Source organism: Lithobates pipiens, unplaced genomic scaffold, assembly GCF_037356315.1.
Source record: "Lithobates pipiens isolate NorthernLeopardFrog02 unplaced genomic scaffold, aLitPip1_a1.2 Scaffold_18, whole genome shotgun sequence".
In the NCBI taxonomy this organism is placed as follows: Eukaryota; Metazoa; Chordata; class Amphibia; order Anura; family Ranidae; genus Lithobates; species Lithobates pipiens.
Window position 1 is genome coordinate 609,143,631 of NW_027507758.1, and position 17,576 is coordinate 609,161,206.

Sequence of the window (17,576 nt, forward strand, 5' to 3'; positions counted from 1 at the left end):
CGGCCATCCCCTCATCGCCGATCGCTCCGGCACCGAAAGGGACCGCCGTATCTAGCGGGAGGGGGTCCGATCGGACCCCCCACCCGCTAGAAGGCATTCACGTACATTTACGTGATTGTGCCTGCCTGTGCCATTGTGTTGACGTACATTGGCAATACGGCGGTCCCGAAGTGGTTAAGCTGGGTTGTCAGACACTCACTTTGTGGGGTGCGGATCTCCACCACCTCTTCCTCCTCCACATCTAGCCCTGGGCTTGTCTGCTCCAGCTGGGACACGGGGCTGGGAAGCTCCATCACTGACACGGGGCTGGATGGCTCCATCACCGACACGGGGCTGGGGCTGGGGCTAATTGCCCAATCAGGCTGGCGAGGTCGGGGGGTCCTGGGCTGCTCCGCCTCTTGTCTGAGTCGTTGTTCCCCTATGAGAATGAAAAAAAAAAAAAAAAACTTTTAAGCATAGTGATATTTGAGTTCAGAAATTTGAATATGAAACATTGGTTTGAAGTGGTGTACAATTATTAGCTGGTTATTACAATATCCTAGTTTAATACATCCTTAAAATGACTTTTTTTTAGTTAGGCTGTGTTCAGACTGCTGCGATGTGCGAACGCTGCAAATCTACTGTGGTTTCACGCATCGCATGCGCAGTTCGCACTGCCCTATGTGACCTGCTGGGAGTATCAGTGTAAAGTTTTATTGACACCTCCAAATTAGTTCTCATTTCACAGCGCAATCTTTAAACTCGGACAGGAATCGGACCACATGGTGTGAACACCCATGTGATCCGATTCGGCTGTGGACTAAAAAAAGGGCCATGTACAAGTTTGGGCCGGATGCGATGCAAATTCAGCCATACTATATACATGGCTGAAATCGCATCACACAGAGATCACATGTGATTTGCACTGCAGTGCGGTGCAAATCACATTTGATCTCGTACATTGCAGCAATGTGAACCTAGCCTTTAACCAAACTGTGATACTGTATATCTTTTGTCCAAGTTTCACAGACGGACACACTCGAATCATCGCCTGGAGTACCTGTGTGTGATTATGTCAAAAATGTTCTATGATGGCCCAAACTACACTTATAAAAGTTTCCTAGTCCAGATGTTGAACCAGCATTTTATCTATCTATCTCATTTTTTTAATTGAGTCTACATTGCACTGAATAAATTTATGAAACTTTAATAAAAATTTATATCCTATAAACTGAGCATGACAATTCAGTTTATCATGAACAATACAAAAAAAAAAATAATAACTAATTAAAATCTAATCCAACACCAGATAAATTTACACCATACACAAATTCATGCTATTTACGCCCACATATACGAACAACCATATGCGCTCATTACACGAACTATTAACTACACGAACGATCAAATCCGCCAGATTTACATAAACTACCTACACGAACGATTACGATCAGATCCGCCAGTTTCATACACTACCTACACGAACGATTACGATAACATCCGCCAGATTTACATACACTACCTACACGAACGACTACGATAAATCCGCAGATTTACATACACTATCTACACGAACGATTACGATCAAATCCGCCAGTTTTCATACACTACCTACACGAACGATTACGATAAAATCCGCCAGATTTACATACACTATCTACACGAACGATTACGATCAAATCGCGGAGTTTACTCACTTTTTTTCAGGACCTTTTTGATGCGGTAATATTGGTCCGGCTCCCTGGACTTGATGTCGGACCATCGTTTCCGGAGCTGGTCCTTGCCTCTTCGTACCCCAAATTTGGTCTCCAAGGTTGTGACTACCTCATCCAAGATGGCGCTTTTCCGGACATTAGGTTTGGGGTACGGGCCATGTTCCCCATCATAATCCTCCCTTTTTAAGATAGCCACCATCTCCACCATCTCTTCAAAGGCCATATTGGTGGCCTTATATCTCCTCCTTCCTCCGGAAGCATGGGGCCCATGGCTTTCCTCCGCGCTGCTCATGCTGCTCATAGAATTTGCGTCCGCCATTTTCTCCTCTCATTCACCCACAGCGGAACAAGGGTAAAAGGGGCGGGGAAACACGGACGCAAGGAACGTCAGGGGCGGGCGACGCAGGCGGAGCCTGAGCGCACCATGCGCTGTATATACAGCGTTACCACGAGGCCGTACGCTTGTCCGAACGGAAGCAGCGAGTGCTACACGCGACGGTAAGATAGTTATCGTTTTATTTTCGTTTAATTTAAAGCCTGCGTTAGGTATGTGCATATTGAATTTTATTCTTATTGATGTTTAATTGATTTTTATGTGGGTTGGTGGTTGAGTGGGGTTGGTGTTTTGTGTGGTAGTGTGGGGGTGGAGGTGGGTGTATAGGGGGGGGGGGGGGGGTAGTGTGTGTGTGTGTGTGTGTGTGTGTGTGTGTGTGTTTGTGTGTGTGTGTGGGGGGGGGGGTAGTGTGTGTGTGGGGGGTAGCGTGTGTAGTAGTGTGTGTCTCGCCTACATTACATTGTCACAATATAGTGTGCATTTGGTCTGACTTTATTTTTTTTTATTGTATTTTTTTTTTTTTCAGAAAATGCAAAGGTATACTGCAGACCCCTTTAAGGAGGAGGCCTTCCTCTCAACATTTCTCGATTTAGTGGAGTCGCACAGCAATCTTTGGGATACAAAACACCCCCAATATTCAAGCCGTGCTGCCCGGAAGAAGACACTGGAGACAGTTTTGGCGTTTGTGAAAACCCGAGTCCCCCAGGCAGACACTGACTTTGTGAACGCCAAAATTAAGAACCTGCGTAGCGTGTATAGGCGGGAGCAAAGAAAGATCCTAGTGTCCCAAACATCAGGATCAGCAGCAGGTCAGGTCTATGTACCTAGGCTGTGGTATTATGACAGGCTGCGTTTTCTGGATGACACGTCAGAAGCCAGGCCGTCACTTTTGACTCTTCCGTCTACCCGTCCCTAGACCCTTCCCTCCGCCTCAGGTGAGCCATCCCTGGAAGATCCAGACCCTTCCTTGCTGGACGAAGTTGATGCGCCCAGCTGGAGCCAGGTATATTTTAGTTTCTAAAGTTTGGATTGCTCAAATATTAATGATGTCAAGTTCAATGTTTGAATTGCTTCCAAATCTAGGATTTCATCACAAATTAAATTAGATAGAAGGATACAGTAGTTTCCACAAATGTGGCTCAAATCTTGGTGAACTGATGGAAAAATGATGGTGTCAAAATGATAGCCTTTTGTATTTCAAGACAAATGTATTTGCAAGTGAGAACTGTAAAATTGTTAGTGATTGATGATTTCAAAATATAGACATATTTTATTTATTGATTTCTTTGTTTTTTTACACAGGATGAGCTCACCCAGGAGGAGGCCGGGACCAGTGGTATGGAGGAGGAGGCCGGGACCAGCCACACACAAGAGCTAGCTGGGCCCAGCAGGAGTCGGACTGAGAGCCAGGTCCCTCCCCTCCGCCTAGCCAGCAAAAGGCCCAGGAGGATGGGCCGTACAGAGGAGGAGTCCTTGGTGCTTATACGCCAAGCCACACAAATTTTGTCAAAACCCCCCAATCCGGAGGAGGCCTATGCCACTTATCTGGCTAGTAAGCTACAAGAAATGGACAAACCACAGCGAAACTTGTGTGAAGCAATCTTTTTTGATGCCATCCAATGGGGTCTGAAGGGTGAGCTCACACCCACCACTAAGCTTTACAACACAGACCCTACTGCTCCTCCTCCTCCTCCTCCTCCTCCTCCTCCTCCTACCACAACTCCACCACCAGAGGCACAGCCTCCAGCGACGCGTGGAGGGAAGGCTAGACGGAAGAGTCGCAAGTGACTGCCTGGCTTCAGTCTGCTCTGAAAGAAGACGCAGGCTGTTGTAGTACCACAGTCTGGGGACATAGATCTCATCTGCTGCTGTTCCTGGTCTTTGGGATTCTAGGACCATGTTGTGCTCCCTATGTACATGCTACGCAGGTTCGGAATTTTGGTGTCCACTCACTTGATGTGTGCCTGGGGGACAAAAGGCTTCACAAACGTCAAAATTGTCTCCAGTGTTGCCTCCCTCTTGATTTATTTTTGTTCTGAGGAAAAATAAAAATTTATTATTTCCAAAAAATCTTGTATGTTTTTTTTATTTTATTTTTTTTAAATATTTTTGTATAATTTTGGCTTAAAAAACAAAGTTTATTTGTGAGTAGGCAGATACATGTCAAAAGACTCTGGGGGTTATTTACAAAACACACGTTCATGTAAATATGCTAACTTCAAGTGCAATTTTTAAAGCACTGCAAGTGCACTTGGAAGTGCAGTCGCTGTAAATTTGAGGCTTAACATTTGAAATGAGGGGAAGCTCTGCTGATTTTGAACATGCAATCATGTGTAAGCTAAAATGCTGGTTTGGGTATCTATCTATCTATCTATCTATCTATCTATCTATCTATCTATCTATCTATCTATCTATCTATCTATCTCTACTTGCATAGTCCTGCTTGGCCAAAAAAAATGCAAGTCCATCTTGTTTCAAACCCCCCACAAAAAAAAAAAAAAATATGACAATAGTAGTTCCAAAAATATATAGTAATAGATCAATTCTATTTTTTTTTTTTTCAGAAATAAAAATATATATATAAATTATTTTTTTTTTTTTTTTTATTTTATAATTTTTTTTTTTAAGATAGACACACACACATATATATATATATATATATATATATATATATATATATATATATATATATATATATATATATATATATATTTTTTTTTTTTTTTTTAAGGGTTTTTTTTTGTTTTGTTTTTTAATTTGGAATATATTTTTTCTATAATTGGAAGATTAATCATAGGATGAGGATGAATAAAAACATGTAGTATAACTCTGTGTGAATATAAGCAGCAAAGCTACTTCACTTTTCTTGCATTACGAAGAAGAAAAGAACGGGCTATATTAAAAAACCACAAAATTAGCAGCATGACGAATATGCTAGCTTCAATACGAACACTAGTTTTACAAGACCGAGCGCTTCCGCCCTGTAAATTCTTTCTGAGTATGCACGGAACTTAGTTTGACGAACAAGCCTACACACGAGCGGACTGTCCGCTCAAACCAAGTTTCAGCGGACAGTTTTTCGGGATTTCCGAAAAACTTTGTTCGTCAAACTGTCCGCTGAAACTGTCCGCTGAAGCCCACACACGAGCGGACTGTCCGCTGAAACACTGTTCAGCGGACAAAGTTGGACGAACAGTCCGCCCGTGTGTACGCGGCCTTAGAGTTAACATGCATAAATCAATGGCATTGAACGTTAACATTCCACCGGACCGCCTTCTGCAGCTTGTTAGAAACTTCGATTTTGTTTGGGCTCCCAAAGAAATCTCTTATCTGGGGATCAAACTGACTCCTAACATCAAAGATCTGTTTAATGCAAATTATCCCCCTATGTTAGCCAACTGCAGAAGAGATCTGGAACAGTGGTCGAGGTGTGGTCTGTCCTGGCTAGGTAGGGTACATGCTGTCAAAATGACGCTCCTTCCCCGTACTCTGTACTTGTTTCGATCTCTTCCCATTCCGATCCGAAAACAGTTCCTTAACAAATTACAATCTGAGATCATCTGCTTTGTCTGGGGGAAAAAGGGTTACCGATGCCCATCTAGAAATTTGCTTCGATTAAAATCTCAAGGAGGGTTGGGTCTCCCTGATCTTTGGAACTATTACCTGGCAGCACAATTGTCGCAGATTTCTCTGGTCTTCTCCAAAGGTACAAAACCGGACTGGCTCTCTATGGAGAGGAAAGCAGTCCCACTTCACACGATAGACTTCCTTCTTTGGTGCAATCCGAAGGTGCGACCAGCCATCATGTCACCTACACTATCCCACTCTGTAGCCCTCTGTTCCAAGCTATTCAAACGTAATACTCTGACCTCTCCACTGAAACCGCTGGCCCACCTATTTAACAACTCCAATTTCCCTCCTGGGTTGAACATTCAGGCTTTTAAATGGTGGACTGACAAAGGGCTATATCGCATAGGCCACTTTCTTTCTCCTGGGGGTCCCCTGACCCTTTCTCACTGTAGAAAGAAACTGGAAATGCCGGATACGGAATTATTCAGATTTTCCCAAATATCTCACTTTTTAAAATCAATATGGTCTGATCAATGGACACCCCCCTCCATCACACCTTACGAACACTGGTGTGTCAATACTGCAGACCAGAAAGGCGGCATCTCTCTGATTTACACAGCGCTCCTGACGAGGATGGGAAAGCCGACATACGCTCGGGCATGGGAGGAAGACACGGGAAGCTCATGGTCCCTAACTGAGTGGTCCCAGGCAGCCACACGCTCTTTTACAGGTATTTACAATATTTCATTAATAGAAGCCAGCCTTAAAATTTTATTCCGTTGGTATTATGTCCCCGCTAGATTGGCACGGATGTTCCCAGGTACTTCATCCCTATGCTTTAGAGGCTGCGAGTTGGAGGGTACTATGATACATATATGGTGGACCTGCCCACATATCCGATCTTTTTGGCAGAAAATTTTTCGTACCATCAACATAGTATCCGATACCACTGTACATCCTAATCCAAATGTAGCTCTTCTCAATCAATACATCCCCAACCTATCCAAACATAAACAGAAACTTGCCTTCTTCATATTGTTGGGTGCTAAAACTACGATAGCGAAGGCCTGGAAGAAGCCTACGGTCTCTTTCCAGTGTTGTAAAAGGAAAATCTCTTGGATTATGTCGCAGGAACACCTAGTGGCTAAATTGAATGATAAGGTTGAGCGCTTCTATGCCACCTGGGATCCATGGGCCGCTTATTGCCACCTTCCCCTTAGACCTGGCTTGTCATGTTGATTTTTCTTGTAGATACACAAGTACTACCCTTTCTGTTTCTATTCTCCTTTTCGCTCTTTCTTTTGCCACGTTTTCTTCTTTTCTCTCTAGGGGGGTATCTTCCCCTCTCTCCCCATTTTTTCTACAAAACTTGTTATGACACCCACGCACATTAGAAGGTCAGAGGCTGGTTAGGGAACTTATAAAACAATTTTCTATCTTTGACTTTGTGGCCCAGGAAGCCAGTTATGTGGACAAACTCTACCAGTGGAGGGTGGGTGTGGTGGGGGGTTTCGGGGTGCTCTCTGGAAGTCCTAGGCCCTCACACAGTTAGCTCCCATTGGGGTGGGGGGGCCTGGACTCTCGGGAGTCGCTCTGGGGCCCTATACCGGATCCCCCGTTTTTATAATTCTTTTTCCTTTTTTTTTTAATTATTATTCTCGTTTTTATCATAATTCTGGTTTACTGAACCTGTTTGATCTGTATTGGAGGGGTCTCCCCTACCAGTTCAGACCATTTTTGAGGGTGTTCATAAATAGGATAAGTTTTGCTTATTGTATGGCTCTCTCATGATATCCTATTTGTCTCAATTACACGTATTTCATTTGTTTAGTGGTACATGTATAATGGTCGCCTTACTGTTCTATGTATATTTATTGCAATGGAGCCAATGCTATTCTGTTTAACTATGAAAATACAATAAAACTTTCTTGAAAATTAAAAAAGAGCAAGATAGTTAGCTATATAGGTGGATATAGCGGTGTATACTGGGTTCAGGGCACACAGACAACACGCACAATCTCCTACAACTGACTGCAAGCTCTATTAAAAAAGAGCAAGATAGCTAGCTATACAGGTGGATATAGTGGTGTATATTGGGTTCAGAGCACGCAGACAGCACGCACAAACTCCTACAACTGACTGCAAGCTCTATTAAAAAAGAGAAATATAGCTAGCTATATAGGTGGATATAGCGGTGTATACTGCGGTCAGGGCACGCAGACAACAACCACTACAGAAGAGCAAAAACGCAAAATCGGCGGATAACGATCGGTGTATACTGTGTTGAAGGTACACAGAACACCCACTAACTCCTACAGATGCCAACACACTACACAAGGCCGCCGCGCTGGCGGCCTTATATAGTGTGGGGCGTGTACTATACAGCCTGAGCTATGATTGGCCACAGGCTTCCTGCCTGTGGCCAATCATGGCTCTCCTCGCTGCCGGCGCTGTGATTGGCCAAGCATGCACTGTGACCCCAATCATGAGCCAGCAATGCACTGCGATGGCACAGTGCATTGTGGGCCGTAAGCGCCACACGAATTTGGCGCGAACGGCCCATAATGTTCGGAATTCGCTGAACGGGCGAACAGCCGATGTTCGAGTCGAACGTATGTTCGACTCGAACACGAAGCTCATCCCTACTCTCTATCTTGGTGCTGGTGTCAGTGCACTCTATCTCGGTGCTGGTGTCAGTGCTCTCTATCATGGTGCTGGTGTGGTGTCAGTGCTCTCTATCTCGGTGCTGGTGTCAGTGCTCTCTATCTCGGTGCTGGTGTCAGTGCTCTCTATCACTGTGCTGGTGTGGTGTCAGTGCTCTCTCTCTATCACGGTGCTGGTGTGGTGTCAGTGCTCTCTTTCTTGGTTCTGGTGTCAGTGCTCTTTATCTCGGTGCTGGTGTCAGTGCTTTCTATCACGGTGCTGGTGTCAGTGCTCTCTATCACGGTGCTGATGTGGTGTCAGTGCTCTCTATCTCGGTGCTGGTGTCAGTGCTCTCTATCTCGGTGCCGGTGTCAGTGCTCTCTATCGCTGTGCTGGTGTGGTGTCAGTGCTCTCTATCTTGGTGCTGATGTCAGTGCTCTCTATCTCGGTGCTGGTGTCAGTGCTCTCTATCTCGGTGCTGGTTCAGTGCTCTCTAGCATGGTGCTGGTATCAGTGCTCTCTATCACAGTGCTGGTGTCAGTGCTCTCTATCACAGTGCTGGTGTCAGTGCTCTCTATCACGGTGCTGGTGTGGTGTCAGTGCTCTCTATCTCGGTGCTGGTGTCAGTGCTCTCTATCATGGTGCTGGTGTGGTGTCAGTGCTCTCTATCTCGGTGCTGGTGTCAGTGCTCTCTATCTCGGTGCTGGTGTCAGTGCTCTCTATCATGGTGCTGGTGTGGTGTCAGTGCTCTCTTTCTCGGTTCTGGTGTCAGTGCTCTTTATCTCGGTGCTGGTGTCAGTGCTCTCTATCATGGTGCTGGTGTCAGTGCTCTCTATCACGGTGCTGGTGTGGTGTCAGTGCTCTCTATCTCGGTGCTGGTGTCAGTGCTCTCTATCTCGGTGTTAGTCAGTGCTCTCTATCACTGTGCTGGTGTGGTGTCAGTGCTCTCTATCTTGGTGCTGATGTCAGTGCTCTCTATCTCGGTGCTGGTGTAAGTGCTCTCTATCTCGGTGCTGGTTCAGTGCTCTCTAGCATGGTGCTGGTATCAGTGCTCTCTATCTCGGTGCTGGTGTCAGTGCTCTCTATCACAGTGCTGGTGTCATTGCTCTCTATCACGGTGCTGGTGTGGTGTCAGTGCTCTCTATCTCGGTGCTGGTGTCAGTGCTCTCTATCTCGGTGCTGGTGTCAGTGCTCTCTATCACTGTGCTGGTGTGGTGTCAGTGCTCTCTATCTCGGTGCTGATGTCAGTGCTCTCTATCTCGGTGCTGGTGTCAGTGCTCTCTATCTCAGTGCTGGTTCAGTGCTCTCTAGCATGGTGCTGGTATCAGTGCTCTCTATCACGGTGCTGGTGTGGTGTCAGTGCTCACTCTCTCGGTGCTGGTGTCAGTGCTCTTTATCTCGGTGCTGGTTCAGTGCTCTCGATCATGGTGCTGGTGTCAGTGCTCTCTATCACAGTGCTGGTGTGGTGTCAGTGCTCTCTATCACGGTGCTGGTGTCAGTGCTCTCTATCTCGGTGCTGGTGTCAGTGCTCTCTATCTCGGTGCTGGTGTCAGTGCTCTCTATCTCGGTGCTGGTTCAGTGCTCTCTATCATGGTGCTGTTGTGGTGTCAAGGCTCTCTATCTCGGTGCTGGTGTCAGTGCTCTCTATCTCTGTGCTGGTGTCAGTGCTCTGTCTCTATCGTGGTGCTGGTGTCAGTGTTCTATCTCAGTGCTGGTGTCAGTGAGGGAGATAGCATCGGAGAATCCAATCAGCAGGCAGTGCCAGCACCATGGCTGAGGATCAGCACTGGACTGGCACCTCCGGACCACCACAGTGGAGCCCTGCATAGGTGGGGGTAAGGGTCGGGCAGAGGGAGGGGTCAGGGGCTCAAGCACAGGTTGGCACACTGGGACACTGGCACAGGACTGCGCTGCTCTGACTGTGGCACTGATCATCTCCTGCACTCCCTTCATAGCCTGGCCTGACCTTGCCTTTCCTCCATGGCCTTCATGCGCTCCAGAATTGACAAAATTTCACAGATAAAAAAAGAATGCTTGACGTTGTTGATCCCAGATTCACTTAATACTTCTGGTATGTCAGTGTCCATGTTGTTGGACTATGTGTGCACAGCTAGTAAGTATTTTGTGGCTGAAAATATGACCTGGAGGTTTTTAAGGTTCGCCTGCCATTAAAGTGAATGGGGTCCGCCGCAAACCTGCGGTTCGCGAACATTTGGGCACATTCACGGATCGCGTTCATGAAACGTCCCGTCGAAAGTTTGTCCATCACTACTGACAGAAGATTCAGGCTCTTGTATGACCACAGCCTGGGGACATAGATGTCATCTGCTGTTCCTGATCTCTTGGACTTCTGGACCGGACTATTCTCTCTCAGATATGGACTCCTCAGGCCACCAATTTTGCATTTAAATAATTGATGTCTGCCCTGGGGGCCAAAGGCTTTGCCAAATTGACCAGTTTCTCCAGCGTTGCCTTCCTGTTTATTTGGTTAAAGATATACTTAAGGGGACAGCTGCAATACGGACAAACCTACCACAGTTAGGAAGCTGGGCCATCGCCAACGTTATACTTGATTGGAGTTTGGGCAAATGTATGCCAGTGATTAACCACTTAATAACCGCCCTATAGCCGAATGACGGCTTCAGGGCGGTTTCTTAACTGTGGGAGGCCGTCATATGACGTCCTCCCAGAATTCCGCTCTCGCGCGCCCCCTGGGGCGCGCACTCGAGAGCATCCGTGACCGCCGGGTCCACAGGACCCGGCGCATCACGGATCACAGTAAACGGCCGCTCATTGCGGCTGTTTACCATGTGATCGCTCCGTCGAATGATGGAGTGATCACTTGTAAACAAACCGGCGTCATGTTATGACGCCGGTTCCTCCCTCCCCCTCTCTGTACCGATCGGAACAGCGGAGGGGGAAGAGATCAGTGTCAGCAGCGATGTGGGCTGCATCTGCAGTGCCCACATCGCTGCTTACCGAAAATTAACCCCTCAATTCCCTGCAAACACTCTGCAATACCCTGCCATTACTCTGCATTACTCTGCAATACCCTGCCATTACTCTGCAGTACCCTGCATTACTCTGCATTACTCTGAAATACTCTGCATTACTCTGCATTACTCTGCAATACCCTGCATTACTCTGCAATACTCTGCAATACTCTGCATTACTCTGCAATACCCTGCAATACTCTGCATTACTCTGCAATACTCTGCATTACTCTGCAATACCCTGCATTACGCTGCAATACTCTGCATTACGCTGCAATACTCTGCATTACGCTGCAATACCCTGCAATACTCTGCAATACTCTGCAATACTCTGCAACACCCTGCAACACCCTGCAATGCTCTGCAACACTCTGCAATGCTCTGCAACACCCGCCAATACCGTGCAACACTCTGCAATGCTCTGCAACACTCTGCAATGCTCTGCAACACCCACCAATACCCTGCAACACTCTGCAATGCTCTGCAACACCCGCCAATACCGTGCAACACTCTGCAATGCTCTGCAACACCCACCAATACCCTGCAACACTCTGCAATGCTCTGCAACACCTGCCAATACCGTGCAACACTCTGCAACACCCTCCAATATCCTGCAATGCTCTGCAACGCAATACTCTGCAACGCCATACTCTGAGATACCCAGCCATACCCAGCCATAGTCGGTGATACCCTGCAATACCCAGCCATAGACACCCCCCCCTCCCGCCGCCCTCCGGTACTTCTACCGACTCGCCAATACGATCAAATCCAGAATCTTTTTTTTTTTTCAGGCTTCCCAGCTTAGAGATGAGATGCGGGGTCTTATTGACCCCATATCTCACTGTAAAGAGGACCTGTCATGCCATATTCCTATTACAAGGGATGTTTACATTCCTTGTAATAGGAATAAAAGTGATCAAAAAATTTATTTTTGGGGAAAAAAATGTCAAACTAAAATAAATAAAGTAAAATGAACAATAACATTTTTTTTTTTTTTTAAAGCGCCCCTGTCCCCATGTACTCGCATGCAGAAGCGAACGCATACGTAAGTCCCGCGCACATATGAAAACGGTGTTCAAACCACACATGTGAGGTATCGCTGCGAACGTTAAAGCGAGAGCAATAATTATAGCCCTAGAACTCCTCTGTAACTCAAAACATATAACCAGTAAAAAAAAAATTAAATCGTCGCCTATGGGGATTTTTAAGTAGCGACGTTTGGCGCCATTCCACGAGCCTGTGCAATTTTTAAGAGTGACATGTTAGGTATCGATTTACTCGGTGTAACTTCATCTTTCACATTATGCAAAAATTGGGCTAACTTTACTGTGTTTTTTTTTTTTTTAAGCACAAAACAGTTTTTTTTTCCAAAAAAAGCATTCGAAAAATTGCTGCGCAAATACCGTGTGAGATAAAAAGTTGCAACGACCATCATTGTATTCTCCAGGGTGTTTGCTAAAAAAACATATATAATGTTTTGGGATTCGATGTAATTTTCTAGCAAATAAATGATGAATTTTACATGTAGGAGAGAAATGTCAGAATTGTCCTGGGTGCTCCAGAACGCCTGATGGCGCTCCCTGCATGTTGGGCCTCTGTATGTGGCCACACTATGTAAAAGTCTCACACATGTGGTATCGCCATACTCGGGAGTAATAGCAGAATGTGTTTTGGGGTGTAATTTGTGGTATGCATATGCTGTGTGAGAAATAAACTGATAATATGACAATTTTGTGAAAAAAAAAAAAAAGTAAAAAAAATCTTGATATTGCAAAGAATTGTGGGAAAAAATGACAACTTCAAAAAACTCATCATGCCTTTTACTAAATACCTTGGAATGTCTTCTTTCCAAAAAGGGGTCATTTGGGGGGTATTTGTACTTTTCTGGCATGTTAGGCCGCGTACACACGCGCGGACTGTTCGCCCAACTTTGTCCGTCCAACAGTTTCGGCAAACAGTCCTCTCAAAATCAGCATGGATGGACATGGCCACACACGACGAACGAACAGTTTGCTGAAACCGTGCGCGATGACGTGAACGGCACGTACGACGGGACGAAAAATACGACGTCCTATACACTGCATTATAACTTTCGGCGTGAAAATCCTTTCTGAGCATGCGCGCAACTTTGTTTGACGAACAAGCCTACACACGAGCGGACTGTTCGCTGAAACAAGGTTTCAGTGGACAGTTTTACGGAATTTCCGAAAAACCTTGTCCGTCAAACTTTCCGCTGAAACTGTCCGCTGAAAGCCCACACACGAGCGGACTGTCCGCCCAAACACTGTTCAGCGGACAAAGTTGGGCGAACAGTCCGCGCGTGTGTACGCGGCCTGAGGGTCTCAAGAATTGAAATAGGCCGTCAGTACTTCAGGTGTGATCAATTTGCAGATATTGGCACCATAGCTTGTGGACTCTATAACTTTCACAAAGACCAAATAATATCCACCAATTTGTACTTATTTTTACCAAAGATATGTAGTAGTATAAATTTTGGCCAAAATTTATGAAGAAAAAATTACTAATCTGCCAAATTTTATAACAGAAACAAAGAAAAATTCATTTTTTTACAGAATTTTCTGTATTTTTTCTTTTATAGCACAAAAAATAAAAAAACCAGCAGTGATTAAATACCACCAAAAGAAAGCTCTATTTGTGTGAAAAAAAGGACAAAAATTTCATATAGGTCCAGTGTTGCATGACTGTGTAATTGTCATTCAAAATGTGAGAGCACCAAAAGCTGAAAATTGGTCTGGTTATTAAGGGTGTTTAAGTGCCCAGTGGTCAAGTGGTTAATGAACAGCACCTTATACAATAGTAACAACTGATGTGGACATTCCGTATTAACTATACAATCTAAGCGGTATTTCAGCATGAAATAATAGCATCTCATTATTTTTCAGGCTATTTGATCAAATTTGCCAGCTTATTCTACTACCCCCCCCCCCCCCCCCCTTTTAGCTTGCTGTAAACTACTGGATAACCGATTCATGACTAATTGGGAATTCTTGAATTCAATTCATCTAGATTATATATAATTAAGATATTTAATCAAAGGTTACAGTAGTCTACAGCAATTGGTCCGGACCTGCGTTGTTTTGTGTATTGTTGTAAATGTTATCTATGTGTGTCCTGTGAGTTATATTTGTCTGTGGTATATTTACTGTCTATTAGTATGAACAATCTTTATGAATTGCACTTGGTTTTAATTAAATGTATTATATATTTATGGTAAATTATTAAATATAATACCCATAACACTAAATAAAATATATTAAATAAATCGATCTACTTGATATTGAACTATTTATTGGTGCCTATAGTAACCTCTTTACAGTCTGGGTCTGTCGGTCTGTAATCCTTTCCTTTTTCCTTAAAGAAATACTTGCCTATGTGTTTTACTTCAAAAAGGACCGTTTATTTGTGAGTAGGCAGGTACATTTCAAAAATACAAAGTCAAATTAACAAGTGGCACCAACACCAACCAATCTCCTCAAGATTAAAAAATATAACAATAAATTAAAAAGATAATAATGGTGTTGTGGTAAGTTGACACACAAAACAAGCCAAAATAATTACAAAGATGACCAAAATTTAAAAAAAAGGAGATCTTGATTAAAAAAACAACTACAAAAAAAAAAAAGATAAAAATCCAAAATGATTTGGGAAATCTGATGAATAAAAATATTCTATTAATGAAATCAGGAAAAAGAATAAAGAAATACATTTTAGAGAAATGTGTGTGAATATGAGCAGCAAAACAAATTAATTATTCTAGCATTATAAAGAAAAAGAGAATGCGTTGCATTAAACAATTTTTAACATTGCAGCGTGAAGAATGTGCTATATCGATTACGAACACTAGTTTTACCTGACCGAGCTCTTCGGTCTCAGAATTTATTCTGAGCATGCGTGGCACTTTGTCCGTCAGACTAGGCTACAGACGATTGGAATTGACATGATCGGATCATGTTGTCGGAAAATTTGAGATCCAGCTCTCAAACTTTGTTGGTCGTAAATAGGGATGAGCTTGGTGTTCGAGTCGAACGCACGTTCGACTTGAACACCAACTGTTCGCCCATTTGGCGAAACCAGAACTCTGTGGGCCGTTCGCGCCAAATTCGTGTGGCGCTCACGGCCCACAATGCAGTGCATTGCTGGCTCATGATTGGCCAAGCATGCACTGTGACCCCGCATGCTTGGCCAATCACAGCGCCGGCAGCAAGGAGAGCCATGATTGGCCACAGGCAGGATTCCTGTGACCAATTATAGCTCAGGCTGTTTAGTACACGCCCCACACTATATAAGTCCGCCAGCGCGGTGGCCTTGGGTAGTGTTCCGGCGTCTGCAGGAGTTAGTGGGTGTTGTGTGCCTTCAGCGCAGTATACACCTGTATCTACCTATATTGCAGTTTTCTAATTGAGCCTTCTGCAGGAGTTAGTTGGTGTTGTGTGCCTCCAGCACAGTATACACCTGTAGCTACCTATATTGCTGTTCTCTAATTGAGCCATCTGCAGGAGTTAGTGGGTGTTGTGTGCTTCCAGCGCAGTATACACCTGTATCTACCTATATTGCTGTCCTTTAATTGAGCCATCTGCAAGAGTTAGTTGGTGTTGTGTACCTCCAGTGCAGTATACACCTGTAGCTACCTATATTGCTCTTCTCTAATTGAGCCATCTGCAGGAGTAAGTGGGTGCTGTGTGCTTCCTTTGCAGTATACACCTGTATATACCTATATTGCTGTTCTCTAATTGAGCCATCTGCAGGAGTTAGTTGGTGCTGTGTGCCTCCAGCACAGTATAAACCTGTAGCTACCCATATTGCTCTTCTCTAATTGAGCCATCTGCAAGAGTTAGTGGGTGTTGTGTGCTTCCAGCGCAGTATACACCTGTATCTACCTATATTGCTCTTCTCTAATTGAGGCATCTGCTGGAGTTAGTGGGTGTTGTGTGCCTCCAGCATAGCACAATATACACCTGTATCTACCCTTTATTGCTGGTGTTCTATAATAAAGGCATCTGCAGGAGTTAGTGTGTGTTGTGTGCCTCCAGCATAATATACACCTGTATCTACCCTTTATTGCTGGTGTTCTCTAATACAGCCATCTGCAAGAGTTAGTTGGTGTTGTGTGCCTCCAGTGCAGTATACATCTGTATCTACCCTTTATTGCTGTTATCTAATAGAGCCATCTGCAGGAGTTAGTGGGTGTTGTGTGCCTCCAGCACAGCACAGTATACCCCTGTATCTACCCTTTATTGCTGTTGTTCTCTCATACAGGCATCTGCAGTAATTAGTGGGTGGTGTGTGCCTCCAGCCCAGTATACACCTATATCTACCCTTTATTGCTGGTGTTCTATCATACAGGCATCTGCAGGAGTTAGTGGGTGTCGTGTGCCTCCAGCACAATATACACTACTCAATTGCTGGTTTTGTTTTTTGCTGCCCATCTCCCTGCAGGCCATTACCATGTCTGGAAGGCCAAGAAGGAGTGACAGACAGTCAAAAAGTAAATAATAAAAAAGAGGGCAAGCAGGCTCTGTGTCTAGAGACAACAGTGCTGGTCGTGGACGTGGTGCATAGTCATTAGCACATGGCCATGGGACGCGCTTATCCTTATTTTTGGCAGCTGGACGAGCCGCATCATGCCGAAGACTTGGTAGAGTGGATGACCAAGCCCTCTTCATCCTCCTCATCCTCTCTCATCCAGGCTCAGGGTACTAGCAAAGCAGCTGCCAACGCATCCTCTTCCCTCATCTCAATGTCATCATCAGTCACTCCTTCCCTAGACCCACCATGTCCTCCTGAGGAGTACCCCAAACTGTTTGAGCACAGTGTTGGGTACATGCTCCAGGAGGATGCCCAGTGTTTTGTAGGCTCTGATGATGATACTCAGCTAGAGGAAGGCAGTAGCATGAGCGCAGAGAGAGGGGATGCTCAAGAAGGACAGCAATCTGGCAGTCATGTTCCACAAGCTGCAGAATACAAATTTTTTGCAGTCCAGGGAACCAACATGCATGTTAACGTAGGTTCTCCAGGGGTCCTAAATCCCCAAAACCTCTTCCTGGCAAATGTTTGCAGTCAGCTATACCCAGTGATACCCCAACAACAACCACCTGCCCCTCCTAGCGCTAGCAAAACACGGCACAACACGATGCAGAACTAATAATAGGTGTCTGCTAACCTGATGAATGAATGAATGAATGAAATACTTGTATAGCGCACAATGCGAACTGAATCGCCTCTAGGCGCTGTGGCGAGCTTTGATCATCTGCTAAAAGAGGAAGGTCTTGAGTTTTTTCCTAAAAGCCAGGTGATTTTCTTCCAGGCGGATGTTGATTGGCA